Raw genomic sequence first — 16,579 nt, 5'->3', positions numbered from 1 at the left:
CAAGGGGAGCACACAGGGTTACAGAGCCAGCAGCAGATGACTGAGCAAACACCAGGCGCTGCCAGAGATCAGGCAAGCAAGAAACACACGGTCAATTCTTTTAACTTATGACTGCACTTAATTACTGCCTTTCCTCCCTTCATAAGCTACATATGGGATTAATAATAATGCTGAATCAGATATGGTCTCTTGCAGAATCATGGAATCGTTTGGGTTGGAAAAGACATCTAAGATCATAAAGCCCAACCATTCCCCCAGCGCTGCCAAGGCCACCACTGACCCAATTCCCCCAAGTGCCACATCCACATTTCTCTTAAATCCCGCCAGGAATGGTGACCCCACGCTGCCTGGGGCAGCTGTGCCAGGGCTGGGCAGCCCTTTAGGGTAAGGAGCTACTTGAGGCCATTTGCTGTTGTCATAATGCTTCGTCCAAACCCCCCTGGCTGCACCATCCTGTCAGGGAGTTGTGCAGAGCCACAAGGTCCCCCCTGAGCCTCCTTTTCTGCAGGCTGAGCCCCTCCTGCTCCCCCAGCTGCTCCTCATACGACCCTTTCCCAGCTCTGTGACATTTCACTGAGGTTTCACTGCACTCCATTGTTTACTCCAGGCTTTACCTGGGCACAGCAGTGGGTGCAGCACTCAGGGACACCTCAGGAACAGGAACATGTGATTCCAAGAGCCCAAATGATGTGCTAGGCTATGTCTGTTTACCTGTGATGTTTGCCAACTGCTATCTCATTAGCTGTACAGGAAATAGAATTGATATTTCTGCAGAGACGTGACACTTGTGCCTTTGCTGAAACGGGAAGGGTTTCTCAGGGCTTCACATCACTCCTGTTTGCTGCTTCCCATAAGTGATACTGCCTCGTTTTGGGAAGGATTCCAAGAAATAAGAGCTTACCAGAGAGGCCTCTTGAAAGTATGGGCAGCTTTATGTCAGCCTGGGAGCTCCCTCAGACACAAATCTTCTGGAGGAAAGAGTGGATTCTCTGCTGTTTGCAAAAGGGCCACAAATGGGAAATAAAATGTTTGTGCAGCTCTTTAATGTGAAAAACATCCATTTTGGAGCAGATTCTGTGTCTAGCCTGGGTGAGACGGAGCAGGCAGCCTGCGAGGGGATGCACAGGGAGGTGAGGGCTGTTCTCAAAGACCCCTACAGCCCTGAGCAGTCCTGTCACTGAGTCAGGACATCCAGCCCTGGTGACTGGGGCTCCCAGTGTGATGCATATGTGAACATCTGGTCCCAGATGTGCTGTGACTGCGTGTGATGCAGGGGGGATGCAGAGGACTGACCCTCTCCCACCTCTCCCTCTCACTCCGGAGAGAAGCAGTGCAAGGCAATTTAAATTCCTCTGGGGATCACAGCTACTTACTGCTAACCCGAAACCTCCCCCCCGGCGCTCTCACTGCTCCCCTTTTGCCAACAAAAGGTATTTTTGCCGCTTGCAGACTTTCTCTTCTCCACACCCAGTGTCTGCCACCGCTTCCCTGGGGAGGTGACCCGGAGCTGGAGGTGTCCTCATGGCGCTGGGGTGAGGGGGCACCACGGCTGGGTGAGGACACCGGGGGCTGCACGGCAGGGAGAACACGAGCAGGATTTCTGCCAGCAGAAGGGAGAATGGTCAGGCCAGAGCAGCCACCCTCAGTTGTGAGCCCAAGCTAAGCAGGTATTTCTGTATCCATCTCCGAGAGCAGCTCTCCCCTCCTCAGGACACCTCACAAACCTGTAGGAGAGAAGAATTTCTGGTTTGGTGGTTTTGTGTTCCTCGTGCATTTCTGCTCTTTATTTTGAGGAAATATTGGGCTTCCCTAAAAGGAGGGATTCTGTGCAGAGCATTCTGTGTGCTGGGGACGCTGTGACAAATGGCTCTGCTGCCATGGCCGCTCCCTCTTCTCTCCTTCTGCTCATCCAGTGGTTTCTGGTGTTATTTCTTGCCACAAAGCCTCATCACCTCTCTTCTGAGATTTGCATGGAGTTCATACATAACAAGCCTTTTTTTTTTTTTCCCTGGGATGAAATCTCCTGAAATCTGATCCATGAACACATCTAAACAGGCACACTAACAGGAAACTCGGAGATATGGAAATGTAAATGAGTCCCCAATCAATAAAGGTAATTATAGTGAGAGATAGACTGACATACAGTATCTTGAGGCTTTTTTCCTTGTCTTCCAAGGGGCTCCCCAGAGGCTCCACAGACACTGGTGAATGTGTTTCCAAGGCTTACTATGGCTGGGGAGGATTGTTGCCTGGAACATGCACAGGAATGCTGCTGCCAAGCCCACAGCGTGCCCACTGCCACCGGAGCCAAACCTCTCCAGCAGGCTGGGGGCAAGGAATCTGAGTGCAGATTTCATTGCTGAGGGATTTTCAATTCTGTAGTTCAATTTCTCTTTGACGTCCTATTTTTTTTTTTTTTTTGCTGTAATTATAGGCAGAGAGATGAAGAGATCAGCCTTATTTAACTTGTGTTTTACCTTTTAAAAGATGTCACTAATTTTGCCCAATTAGCCGTGGGTTTTTTTAGCAGGTCTAAATACAAACTGCTGCCAAGTTTTGCAGAACCCAGAAGGAGAAAGAGGTTGGTTCTCTCCCAAGTCATTGGCTGTCAATGACAACCTGGCTTGCCTGTTTCCTTACGGGCTGATGGGACGATCACCCTGGATTTCCTGCTGTGGCCACTTGGTCAACTGGCACTGGGGGCAGGGAAGCAGAGGAAGTGCAGAAAAGCTTGAAATGGGAACAGTGGAGAGGAATCAATTAAACACACAGCAGCTTTGTTTGAGTCAAGAGCTCTCTCAGCTGGGTCACCCTATCCCTCCAGCCCTTTTTCTGTGTCTGAAGAGGTTGACAGCACTCGGGGGTCAGTGAAGAATCCCCACACCCCAGCCCTGTCTGAGCACAGCCCAGACGTGGCTCTTCTGCTGGGTTTTGATGAATTTGCTCCCAAGTCTGGCTGTGCTTCAAGAGCTTTGTCCCTTGTGCACAAACCTCCCTTCCTGCCCAGCGCTCATCTGGATCATCTTTATTGGAGAGAAGCGCTCCTAAACTCCCTCCACAAAGTTCTTTGAGTTTGAGCTAGGGAAACAGTTCCTAGTGCAAACTCCAAGAAAGACCTTTAAAATTTTCCTGCTGGAACCTCTGTCCCTCGCATGAGGCATGATGGACGCCCACGAGGTCACCTCCCCATCTGCTTTCAGCTCCTGCAGAAGACACGTCTGACAACTTTGACGCAACCCCAAACCCAAGGCATCTCTTCCTCCACGGCAGGATTTTAAATATCTCTATCTGCACTTGGAGAGGAGCGAAGCTGTGGAGATGGCGGCTCAGGTCATGCCATCTCGGGTGGGTAAGGTCACACCATCTGACACATGTCAGATGAAAAGCTCGAGTAAGAATATTCAGGCAACTGCTCAGAGCAGTTTTTCATCCTTCCGTGGAGGGAGCAGAGCTCTTCCAGCTCCGTGCAGTGAGTGAGCCCATCCCTCCCTGCTTGTTGGGGCAGGAAATGTGTTTCCTGCAGCACCAGCATAACCAGGCACCTCTAACAAACGTGGCACACGGGAAATGCCAGACTTTCTCCCTTTTCTTCCCTCTCACAAGCGTATTTAACAGAGCAAGAGCCGAGATGGCTTTTACCCATCCTCCTTCGCTTTCTGTTCTCCCTGGGATGGGAGGGGGCTCTCAAAGCCGCTTCGGAGCGGGACAGACCTTGCTGTAAGGGGCCAGGCTCGGTGTTGCTCGGGGTCAGCCGGGTGTCCCGGCAGCGGCAGTTTGCACTCTGGGGGTGCGGGCTGTGCCACGCCGATAGCAGCCGATAGCCCGGAGCGCTCCCAGCACCGCCACCAGGCTCGCACTATTTGCCGCTCCGAAGTGCAGATGGCTCTGGGGTGGCTTTTTCTTGGCACCTCCCTGCAAAGCCTAGAGAGGGCATCTGCTGAAAACAACTGCTTTGGGATGGCGGCGGCCCGGCCCGCTCCCTCCCGGCGCTCCCATCTGGATCTCGCTGACCCCGCGGCCGCGGGCGCTGGGTTAAACGCGGGAGCGGCAGCTCCGCACCTCCGACAGCTCCAGGCGACGAACGGATTTCATGCGCAGCCCTCCTGTACCTCTCCTTGATGTTCTGAGGCAATGAGAAAGAAGTGTTAAATTTGTTCTTGGCTACTTTTCCTTGCAACTCCCAAAGGCACCGGTTACAAACTGAATCAGTTATCAGCTAGTTAGGCTGGCAGTTCCCGAAGGTACCGCATGAATACTGATAGGGACCCATGCATTATTCAGTGCGAAGAGCAGAGGAAAATGAGCAACACGTCCAAAACAAGAACAGCAGTGGCAGTAAGGGAATAATTAGCGAGCTGTCACTTGTCCCTGTCAGTATTCCCTCCCTTAACACATAAGGGAAAATAATAAAAAAGGGTAAGATCATCTTGCAAGCTCTGCTCTTAAATATGCAGCTGGTAGGTTAAAATACAATGATAAAGGGGAGAGGATAGAGAGCTCTGATACAGTTTTCAAAAGATATGGCCTCCATTTCCATGGAGACTGGGGTTTTTTTTTTTATTTTTTTTTTAATCCCACAGGCACTGGGTTATACAATAAGTCCCTGCCTTAAATACCAGCCCATGTGCAACAGCATGAAAGGGACGCGGCTCTAACACGGGAGTTTATCCCAAGGAAAATATTTAGGATTGTTTTTTTCCTTCCCTTTGTACAAAACACTACTGAAGTCGATGTATTTTAGAGAAACCTGGTTGACTGAAATTGGCTTTGCTGTGAGAGCGGGGGAATCCTGCAGCCGGGGTGGTGTTCCCGGCGCTGCTCCCCCATCCCAGCCCCTTCCCCTCTCCGGAGGATCTGGGGGCACCAAAACCGCAGATTGGGCAGCTCAAATCAAGTCAATCTGGAGTAAAATTTTAACTAATTAAGCAGTTTGTGGGCTGATGAGAACAAAGTCACTCTGCTGCTTTCTCCAAAGCTGCTCAGACGCGGCGCCGGTGCCCACGGGTGCGAGTGCCCGCTGTCTGCCCACGGAACCGGGGAAGGTCCCACACATGCTGCGGGATCCGGGTCCTGCTGGGAGCCCTCAGGCTCTCGTTAGGACAACAGCGGGTCCATCTGCCTCCTCCACAGCCCCTCCGTGTTCGCCTGCAGCAGCCCTGGGAGAGCTCCGCGCTGCCAGGCTCGTTCCGAGCAGGGAAGGGATTTGTGCGACGCGCAGAGATGCTGTATTCACAGCGATGCTAGCGCTGACTTCCCTAAAATATCCTGACATGGATCCCTCCGAACAATCTGCTACATCACGGCGAAGCTGCAGCCGAGCGGAACGGGGGAGCGAGCGCGTCTCTGAGCGCGTGGCCCTCCAAAAATGTCGGGATTCGCCCGCAGATTTCAACCCCCTCTCACAGGGAATGGCCACGGAGATCATCGCCAGCGGCTGCAGTGTTTAGCAAAGCCATTAGTTAGCTCGGCTTATTTCGGAGCTCTGCAACACTTACGTCACTGAGGACCCACTTCCCCTGTTCCCTGCCCTGATTTCTTAAAAGGAAATTTTGGAGAGCGGGTCCTGCAGGGAGCGGGATGGAGGTACAACCCCTGGGGTCGGGGTGCAGCAGGAGAAACCGGGGAGCTGCCTCTGACAACGGCGTTAACTCAAAACAACGGGAAAGAAAACAAGGAAAGGATGGGAAATCTTCTCAGAAGTGCCTGCAAATGGCGCCTGTCCAGCTCCCCAAAAGTCAGGAGAGGTTCTTCAGCAACGCTCTTCCCACACTGGGAGGATGTCTCCTTCCAAGTCCTTTTTTTCCCCCAGAATACATTTCATTGTTTTTCCCTGCTCCTGCCTGGCAGCCCGCGGGATAACAGCTCTCCGTATATAGTCTCACACTATAAAAATGCACACAAAGTGAAGCAGGTTTTCCTAATCCCTTTCTAGCTCCTGACTAATCCTGCCCTGCCCAGCCCCTGCCGTGCCACAGCTCCCTCTGAGATTGTGCCACAGATTCGCACAGATGACTCTGTTTGATTGGCACTCGATGGTATAGACAGTCCCCTATTGAACCCTGCTTCCAGCACAAATCCATGGGAAGGGTTTTGCTCATCAGAACGTCTTTCTGGCTGTCCTTAAGCCACTGCCGAGGTGGCCATTTTCCTTATCCATCACATGCGCTCTGCGTCGTTCCAGGTCTTTGATGAATGATTCTCTGGATAATGTATTTCATCCCACCAAGCCCGTGTATGTACTGGGAAAAGAAAACTGGAGAGATTTCACATCAACTAAACAAGCATCTTCGGTGTCAAGTGTCTGTGTTTTTGCATAAGCACCCACCAGTTCTCCTCGGTCTCCCTCTGAATGAGATCCCCGCACGGATGAATATTCATGAGAATTAAATGGGAGAGCTGTGATTTTCAGCAAAGGAAACTTTCCTACTGGAGGAGGAGTGTACTTTTCGCTGATGCTTCTCTAGAGTGTGCTCAGCCCCAGGTGACACCTTCTACCCTCCGGGGACAGGGTTGTGGAAGGCACTCGCTGCTGGCACAGAGCCTGGCTCCGAGCCACAGTCCATCCCATCCCAGTGCTCCCCGACAAGGCAAAAGGTGCAGTGCTGTGCTGGCCCTGCCCTCCGTGGAGCCCTGTGACCTTAAACCAACCCAAATTCGGACGGGTTATTTTTATTGTGTGGTTGCAGGACAGCCCCTGGGCTCCAAAACCCACATTCTAATCGAGAGAGTTTGCTGCCTTGCTCTCGGCTGGATTTGGATGCTCAGCCCACTCCAGTCGATGCCATCCGTTTTCCCTCCTGCATCTCCCTGTGGCTGGAGCTGCACAGACGGCGGGGCCCGCGCTGCTGGCGGTGTCGTTACTGCTGTCACACGCCCGTCACTGACAGGCGCTGGGAGCCTGATGTTCCACCGCTCCTTGCCCAGCTCTCCACATCTCCGCTCGGAATTGCAGGACCTTTGTTTTCCAGCTGCGGCTGCGGCTGCGGTGGTGGTTTGATTGCAGGAGGATGCGCGATTTAGCCGGTGGAGAGTGAATAATTTGGCACGGAGCATTCCTTGTTATTCCGTCGAGCAGTCTGTGTGTCAATCGATGGGGTAACAATTATGATCAATGTCAACAGGAAAAAACAAACCCCCACCGTTAAGCAAGCACAAATGTGCTCAGGCACAAAGCGGCCTCGCTGCTGCCTTGCTGTGGCTGCCACAGCCGGTTCCCCGTCTGGGGGGAGCACCCAGTGCCCGCAGGGGAGGGATGGGGCACGATCACAGACCCAGCTCCTCTTTTGCCAGGCCCTTCCTGACGCTTTGGAATCGAATTGCTGAGATTTGGAGTTTGATTTGCAGGATTTGGAGGTTGCCAATTCACGCTGGGTGCACTCCCGGGCAGAGGCTGGGCGGGCTCCAGGGCTGGGGGGCATCGGGCACCAGCTCATCCCACAGCAGCATCCGAGCAGGCAGTCCACAACAGTGCCAAAACCTCTGTGACCCCTCCAAAGAACTGAGCTGTGACCTGCTCTGCCTTTTTTACACTTGAGCTCCGGTGCCTGAGGCAGGACCAGTGTGTCAACAGGCTGGAAAACCTGTGGGGTGCGCGGTCCTGGCAGGAGAAAGGTACCAGAAGGGCTGCTGAGCCCAGGCTGGTACTGGTGCCTGGCTTTTGAATGTCACCTCATGACCTCTCTGCAGGTGCCTGCAGTGGCCAAATCCCTTCTCAGGTTCTCCAAGATGTCCTGGTGACCACAGCAGTGCTGGCAGAGCGAGTCCTTCAGTCGCAGGGACGGGAGGGCTGCAGCACAGTGCCCAGCCAGGCTGGCATTCCCAACAGGAGCGTGCCTGGCATGGGCTGGCAGCATCTCCTGTCATTAATGCAGCTCAGCCACACCTGAGGTGCCACTCTGGCGAGATGCAAGAGCATTCCAGAGGAATGCTTGATGCCCTGTGTCACTCACTGCCAGGGATAACACTCCTCGCTGCTGTCACACCGCGCGTGTAGGATGTTGAATTAAACAGTGGGTCTTTTGATGCTGCTGAAGGAACTGTTGCATTAATTATCCATAGAATTTGCACATGCAGCTTGCAGAGTGGAAAAGGCACATTTCCCCCAGACTGATGCACATTTGGATCTCAGTCCCCTCCCTCTGAATCGCCCCTCACCACACTGGGCCCTTCCGAAGGCACTCTAAGATTGTTTATTGATGAACCAAACCTTGGAAGGGTGAAGTCTGTGCCAGGGGTTATTTTTACTACCCCGTTAGTTAAGGCTGAGAGTATTATTTTACATGCCAATGAATAATTTACCTGCCATTATAAAACTTACTCAGAAACAATCCTCAGCACGGGCTGGCGTTACATGGATGGAACATGCTGGATGCAGGAGCCCAGGTGTGCAGCAGGTACCCTGGAAAACTGCCACGGAAGGAAGGTCCTAAATGGCTGCATAAAATAGAATGTCCCCAGCACTGGTTTCCACGAGCTGTGGCTGCATCTCCAAATTTATAGCTCAGAAAAAAAGAATAATTGCGAGACCACATTTTTCACTTGTGCTTTTCCTGAGATCTCTATTTTCCCCTTGGATTCTCCACACCTCCTGATTATTTATAGCATACCAGAACTCCAGCCTTATAAAATACCATGCATGACTTCTCCTTGCACTCAGTGCTCAGGGAGACCAGGCACTATTGGTAAAAGATTTAACTCATTAATAGAGAGAAGCTGGAACAAAGCTCCGTAATTCAGTATTGCCTTCCCCAGCCTGATGGTGTTTATTTAGAAAGCAGCAAAGACATAGGCATGTGGGGCTATAAATCAGCAGAAAATCAATGCTAACATGTAAATAAATTGCAAATCAGCTGAGAAATTGGTTTCATTTTGAGACGATAAAGCATATTTCTCCTGTACTTATTTTATAAGGTGCCCCTTAAGAATTGTAATATTTCTGTGTGGTAATGATAAACATTAGTGAGTTGCTTTAGAAATGAAAAAATGGCAACCCTGTGGGGATTTGAAAAACATATGCACTTCAAATTTGAAAATCCAATTTAACTGTCCATTATATGGAGAATAAAAAAAGGTAAGGATAGGATAATTTTGCAGTTACACAGCATTTGACTAAATCTGATTCAGGGATGACAGCTACACTTTAAAAGCTACATGTCTGAATGTAAGGAGACAGCAAATCATTTATTTATGATTGTAATCTAGCTCCTGTCTAACAAGTTAACAACTGTGCAGTGCTCCCTGAGTGGAGGCAGCCTGTGTAGGCTTGTCAGTTAGCACTTTTAAAAACACTTTTCATAGAATTTTGGTTTAAAAAAAAATAAAATAAAATAAAAGAGACAAAAGAGAGTCCCTGTCAGATTTACCAAAACAAGCAGATGTTAAAATTGCAAAAGTTTGAAGAAACAAATCCTGTTCCTAATTCAATGCAAAGCACCTTGTGCAGAGGGAACACGACAGCCAGAGAGGCCGATGCAGGGGTCTGGTTGTTTGTGCATCCTGAACATGGCAACAACCTCATGTTTTGCTGGAAGTGTCACATTTTTGACACCAAAGCTTGGCTCCTGCATCCCTGTCTGTGGCATTGTGCAGTTTCTGGTGCCCATAACTCTGCCCCTGTTCCCACATGCCCTGCCCTGGTTCCAGCTGTGCCTCCGAGCAGGCACAGCTGCCCAAGCACAGCAAGCTCAGAGCCACGGGATTGAGGCTGTAGCTGTCTCAGGTGAGGTGTTGATGTCAGAGTTTTAAGGCAACTAAATCACCTGAATGGTTATGAAGAACTGGGAACCAGGAGTATTTGCCCAGCAGCTCAAGTGGGATATAACAAATCTAATTCAGATATTATATATTCTTTCATTTTAAATGAATGGGAACATAATGCTAGTCCAGTTCCACCCCCTGCCATGGGCAGGGACACCTTCCCCTAGACCAAATTGCTCCAAGCCCCAACCAACCTGGCCTTGAACACTTCCATGGATGGGGCCTCCTCTTGGTATGAAAACTGTGGAAAGTGATTAATGCAACCAGTTTTTATGAAGAGTGAGAGGGAAGAGATGGTGGAGCTGCTGTGCATGGCCACCAGCTGGAGAACTGGGACAAACAGGGGACAAGCTGGCGTGGTGTTGGAAGCCTGGGCAGGGACAGATGAAATTCAAGGCATACAAATGTAAAGTCTTGAGCTCCGAGAGGGTTGTAGAAATGGAAATCTCATCTTCATGAGCACAGAGGACTTTGTGCTGAGGGCAGCACCCAGGAGTGAAAATTGAAGGCTGCAACAAATAACTCTGTAGAAACACTAGTTCTGCATCCAGTAATTTCCAACCAAATATTGGGAATAATTGAGGGGGAAGGTAGGGATTGAAGAAAGAGCACTGTGGTGTTACTGACATCTGTGTGGCAGCCCTACCCTGAACCCTGAATTGTTCTGTTCCCAATCCATGACACAAAACCAGCAATAGATGTGAGAAAGGTCCAGAGAGGGGCCCAGGGATGAGTGAGGATAAAGTCAGGATTCCCTGGGGTGAGGCCTTTCAGACTGGGAAGGGACACAACAGAAATCTGCAAACCCAGGACAGGGAACAAGGATTAGCTGCTGCTTCGAGGGCTCGGAGGGGGCTGGCAGAGGTTGAACCCAGCAGGAAGGAGGCTGCTCTCAGATCCTTCACCAAGACTGTGCAAGGTAAAATTTACATGGGTTCAAGAAGTTACCGGACAAATTAATGTCAGAAAAATCCATCATACATCCTTACACAGACATTATTTCTGCCTCTGAAGGATCTCGAGCCATAAATTGCTGGAGGTTAATAGAGTGCTTGATGAAGTATCATTGTTCTCCTGCTCTGTGCTTGTGCTCTCCAGTGGGTGTTCGCCTGGGATGAGCCACTATGGCTATTTTTATGCTCTTAACGTGTTCTTTTACCAGTTGGAGCAGGATCTAATGCTCAACATAAATCAAACCTGCTGGTTTGGTGTGCCTTGCCTGGGCCTCTTCGGAGCCATTGGTTTCAGAGGGGTCTAGGCTGTACCTGTTGCACTCAAACACCTGCACATCCCCAGAGGTGCCATTGTCCTGCTCCCACGGGCTGTCCCTGTCCTGAGGGGCGACAGCAGCACTTCCAGCCACTGTGGGTGTGCTGCCCACCCCACTTCAGCCACTGTGTCACCTCGTCAAGAGCACTAGCAGGCTGTAGCCTTCCCCTAGACCGGGACAAGTCCTGAGATGCTCTGGGTCCTGCAGAGCTGTCCTGGAGATACAGAGGGGTGTGGGAGGTGTCCAAGAGATGTGCAGGAGGTGTGGAAGGTGAGGAGGGGATGTGGAGGGGCTGCGTGGGCTGTTCCGCAGGTGCAGGGGGGTCAGGGAAGGTGCGGGAGAGCTGCAGGAGCAGTGCAGGGGGGGCTGGAGGGGGCGGGCAGCAGCAGGAGCCGGTTTGTTTATTGTGCGTGAGAATCACAAGCGACTAAAAGTGAAGGGAGAAAGTTTGAGCTGGTGGTTGTCAGATAGTATCACCCTCACACCCGCCGGGAATGCTAATGAGTGTCAGCAAACACAGGGAGTCTCTGCCTGTTTGTTTACCCGGGATTGGGTCAGTGGCTGAAAATACACAGTTTTGCTTTTGCAGATAAAATAATTCTTTTCTGATAGAAAAGGCCGGGTTTGTAATTCAGGATTTTCCCGGTTTTGATGTAGGGGGAGAAATGGAACTGTGGAGCCTCGGTGGTTCAGGGGAAGCTCGGCTGCTTTTAAATGGTATTCTGCAGATAAGGAGACACTTAAAATACACTTTGGAAATAGCCATCAGCAGGGTGTTTCGGGAAAACCGGCAGTGGAAGAGTCAGGGCTGTTCACTCCACTCTCGCTGGCCACCCTCTGAACTGATTATTCTCCTATTGGAAATGAATGCCAGGAGTGTTATTTAAATTAGATTAACAGTAGAAGTGGTTTAGATAGTGTAGGTGTGTGCCCCACTCTTTTCTCTTTAAGGGAGAGAGAAGGAAATTTCAGAAATCCGTGTTCAATTAGGATTGCTGAGGTCTGGGGTAATAGCAGTTCCCCCATCCCCACTGTGTCTTCACGTTTCCAGTGTTTCAGAAAAGAACAAAAAAAAAAAGGTGTGATTACTGTGTTTTTGTACACAAACCATTGGTTGCTGTTGTGTCACCGAGTGGAGGGGACATGTCCCCGTTGGTGATCACACAGCAGAGAGGCTGGAGATGTCCCTGTGGCTGAGTGACAGCCCAGCTCGGGGATCAGCCCCTCCGGCTGGGCCGGGCTGGGCTCGGCAGCAGAGCCAGGAGGCCGTGGAGAACGGCACTGTCAGAGCAGGCAGCAATCTGTGGGGTCTCCAGAACCTTATCATCCATGCGAGTCAACAACTGTGCTAAATTGAAATTGTAGAGTTGATTAAACGACGTATTTAAGGCCCCATAAAAGAAAGCAAAGCCAGGCAGGGAGGGAGCGGCGTGCGGGGGGCGGCGGGTGGGGAGGGTTTATCTCACCGCGAGCAGCAGGCTCAGCCACTGATCTAATCAAATTATTCAGCATTAAAAAACTGCCAAGGCATTCCAGTGCTGCAGCTTCCAGAGGCCCAGCTGGGATCAAATGCTAATCAACATCTCCACGATATTTATTCCCACTGTCAGTCTGGTACGTGTTTGTTTTCCGAGCGCTGCATACTAAACTGAAAGATCAAGATGAATCGGTGGAGATGGGAGATGATGAGCAGCCAGGCTAAACACTGGGAGAAACACCGGCTACTGGGAAATGGGGACGGAGGGAGATGGTTGGAGGGAGATGGTTGGAGGGAGATGGTTGGAGGGAGATGGTTGGAGGGAGATGCTTGGAGAGAGATGGTTGGAGGGAGATGCTTGGAGGGAGATGGTTGGAGGGAGATGGTTGGAGGGAGATGCTTGGAGAGAGATGGTTGGAGGGAGATGCTTGGAGAGAGATGGTTGGAGGGAGATGCGCAGCCGGGATGCACCCACTGCTGGCGGGAGCACCGTGCTGCCACCGCAGCCTCACAGCCCTCACACCCGGCTGCTGCTGCTCCACCAGAGCCCCTTCTGTCGTGACAGCACCAGCGACTGCTCCTGCAGCACGTGCGGAGGGGACAGCGCCCAGCGACACGGGATGGCCACGCCGCGCCCTGCCCCTCCAAGGCCGCCTGCCGACCAGCAAGGTCCTTCTTAAGCACTAGCCACCGGAGCGCTGGGAGACTAATTAATTTCCTTTTTGTTTTTCAGAGTTTCATTTTTAAATTACAGTCTTCCCTCCTCTCTAATAAATACTCAACAATTAAAGCTTTTTTTTTTTCCCTGACATGCGATTCCAACATCTCAGTGTCCCACCCTCCTGTCACCTTCCCTGCCATAAACAGATTCGTAAAAACTGCTTTTGACGCCCCAGCTGCCATTAGCCACTTAAAATCCCATAATTATCATCCTATCATGGGCCTGTTAACGAGCAGTAAAAATAAGGCCATTGAATATGGTAATTTATTCGTAAATTAGCCTAATGAGAATAGGTTTCAGACACTGTTTACTTTCTAGCTGCCTGTTTCGGTGCGGTGCAGGCAGCCTGCGCGGGGCTGCGGAGCCGGGTGGCAGCGCGGGAGCCTCAGCCTGGGTGGCAGACGCAGCTCCCGCGCCGGTGGGCACGTCCCTGCTCCCCTGCCAGCCCTGCTCCCACCCTGCACAGCCTGCCCTGCCTCTGCTGCCACCGTGTCCCCACCGCCGATGTCCCCAGAGATGTCCCCTGGCGCCCGTCACGGGGCAGGTTTCTGCCGACCATCACAAGCTGCACCTGCATTGCAAAACTTGGGGGAAAACTCCAGGATAAATGTGAATAAATGCAGCAGAACGGTCCAGTGCCATCACCCTGCGATGAAAAGGAGCAGGAGCTGGGCAGGATGGTGGGAGGAGATGGGAATAGGCTGTTGTCTTCCTCCTCCTCCTCCTCCTCGTCCTCAGCCTCCCTGTAGCTTATTAAGAATGGATGTGTTGTTGTTAGCAGCTCCCACAGGGCTGTTTCGACAGTGGGATTCCACTTTTGGGTTTTTCTCAGGGAAGGTGCCATCACCTTCGCACATTCATTAAAGGCAAAGCCTCTTTGGTGGCCAACCATCACAGCCACCGCCTGCTCCTCCAGATCCAAATGAAGGAAGGAAGAAGAGCCCCAAACTGACTCTGCTTTGAATTCAGCACTGACAGGTCTGAGCACTCCGGCACCTGGGCGGCTTATTTTTTCCAAGCTCTGTCTTTGCAAACAGTTATTCTCAGGCAGTGGAGTGGTAATAAACCCCTGAGTGAATGAGGATGAGAGGTCCTTTCAGGGAAGAGGTGAAGAGCTCTTGACTATGAGCCTTTCACCCTCTAGAGTATTTTCATTCCTAGGCTGGCTAAAAGCCAGGAAATAAATCTGCACGGCCGGAGCGTCTTGGCTGCATCTCCGAGGAGCTGGAGCCGGCAGCACCCTGGGCACTGGCAGCCAAACCTCCCCCTGTGCCCCCAGGGAGGCTCAGGGCAGCCCCTCTGCAGGTCTCCCCCACTCAGTGAGGCACAGGCTGTGCTGGGGAGCAGCCTGCTGCAGTAAGGAACACCTGCAGGGGAAGGCTCAGGTGTGCACACGGAGCCACCAGCCTGAGGGACAGTGAAATGGTGGTGCTGAGGGGACCTGAGCACCAAAGACACTTTACAGGACCCTGCATCCCCAGGTGCAGTGCTTTCTTTCCAAAAGAGCCCGTTCTTGATCCAAAACAAGGACACACAGAGACCAGCTGCATGTGTGGTGACTTTGATGGGGAGCTCAGATCTGGAAGGGTCTCTGGGGACCAGACACTCCCCCATCACCAGCCCCTGCTCCCATGTGCTGGTGGGGACTGTAAAAATCACATGCTCCAAGAACAGGGGCCTGATACCATAGCAAAACCCAGGATTCATCATTCTGTGGAGAGTTCTAACTGGTTTCCAGTGACCAATTCCTGCATGGTGCAGGAGGATGAGGTGATAATAAAGTCTCTGTCATGGTTCTGGCTGCCCCTGATAACTCCTCTTGCCAGGCAGGAGCTCCCCTAACCACACTCTGTGGTGGCTGCACTCCTGCCTTTCCACTCCCTAATTTAATTACAGCTTGTTTCTTTACTAATTATAATGCTCAAATCAGAGCAGAGCTTAAGGCCACAGTTAGAAGGGAGCCTGGTGGCTGTCTCCTTTTTGCTAAGATGGGCCCATTATCATTTCCCTTCCTTCTGATGGAGATTATAAACACTTTGTGTCAAACCACTTCCCAGCAGCTCTCACAGTGTGAAAACGATTGAGGTCAGGGGATGCACACAACCTACCCATCAACTCAAGTATATTCCTCAAACCCTGACATGCAGCGAGCTGCAGGGAGGTCACCTCTGTGAGAAACAAACCTTGCAGCCGCCCAGCGAGTCCCAAATTGCAGCGTTGGGAGATAATCGTGTGGAACACACCGAAAATCACTCCCCAGGTAATAAACAGCGAACAACAGCAGCCACCTGCACCCAGCACCCACAGGAGCAGGATCATAGGGAAGAAGTTAGCCTGTCAGTGGGTTGTAATGAAGGGGGCAGGTCCCACAGCTGGGCAGGAGGGACTTCCCAGCATTAGTGACAATTGGGAGAGCAAGGCTGGAGGAGTGGTGAGGACACAAAGGGCACAGCAGCAGGAGCAGCAGGCGTCTGCTGGGCTGGAAAACCCTTGGGGGCTCTCCCCATCTCCTCATCCTCCTTGTGCATCCTCTGCTTTGCCATTTGTCTTTGAACAGATCAGATCAGGTATGAGATGCTCTTTTTGTGCTTCTCTATGGTTCCCACATCTCTCTGAGCACACACAGCTGTGCTGGGATGAGGCAACACCACGGGGCTGTGCAGTTCACCAGGGACAGGCAGAAAGACCAGCTTTGGCTGTGGATTTTACAGTGGACTTGCTCAGGCATCTTCCAAACCCCAGGGAGGGGCTGTGTGGCTTTAGAACCCCTGCAACAAAAGAAGAGCAGCTCAGGAGAGCCCTGGGTTCAGCTGTGGCCCGAGCGATGGGTGGTGAGCACCCAGCTGCTCCCGAGAAACCCACCCCAGCCCATTCCCTCCCTGCTCTGACACTGCAGGCCTGGAATGGGGAGGGCTCTCCATAGGGAAATGGGGAATCTCCATGAGGAAGGTGGGGGCTCCACACGAGGAAGGTGGGGGCTCTGCTCGCTGCCTCCCGGTGCTTTGTGGCGCCGATGTCCCCGGGGAGGAGCGGTGGCTGCGCAGCTCAGCGCCTGGCGGGGCTCCAGCCCAAATGAATGCAGGCAAATCCACGGATCTGAGAGCGTTTACTGATCACATATGGGCCCATTTGCAAGTTTGTAGCAGAAGTCGCATATTTTGTAGATTTTCGGGGGTTGCTTTTCTGCTTCCAGGCAAATTTTTCATCTCTCCGGTTCTCAGCCATTAAAACAGCTCTGGAGAAGGCAGGGAAGAACATTGTGTCCCTTTGTCACCATGCACTGCCTGGTGTCCCATCACCTCAGGAAAGGGGAGTCACCAGGACAGCCCACTGGGGGTTCAAACAGTCCCCAAGC

This window comes from Camarhynchus parvulus, chromosome 15 (assembly GCF_901933205.1).
Source record: "Camarhynchus parvulus chromosome 15, STF_HiC, whole genome shotgun sequence".
Lineage (NCBI taxonomy): Eukaryota > Metazoa > Chordata > Aves > Passeriformes > Thraupidae > Camarhynchus > Camarhynchus parvulus.
This window is presented reverse-complemented; position numbering follows the sequence as displayed.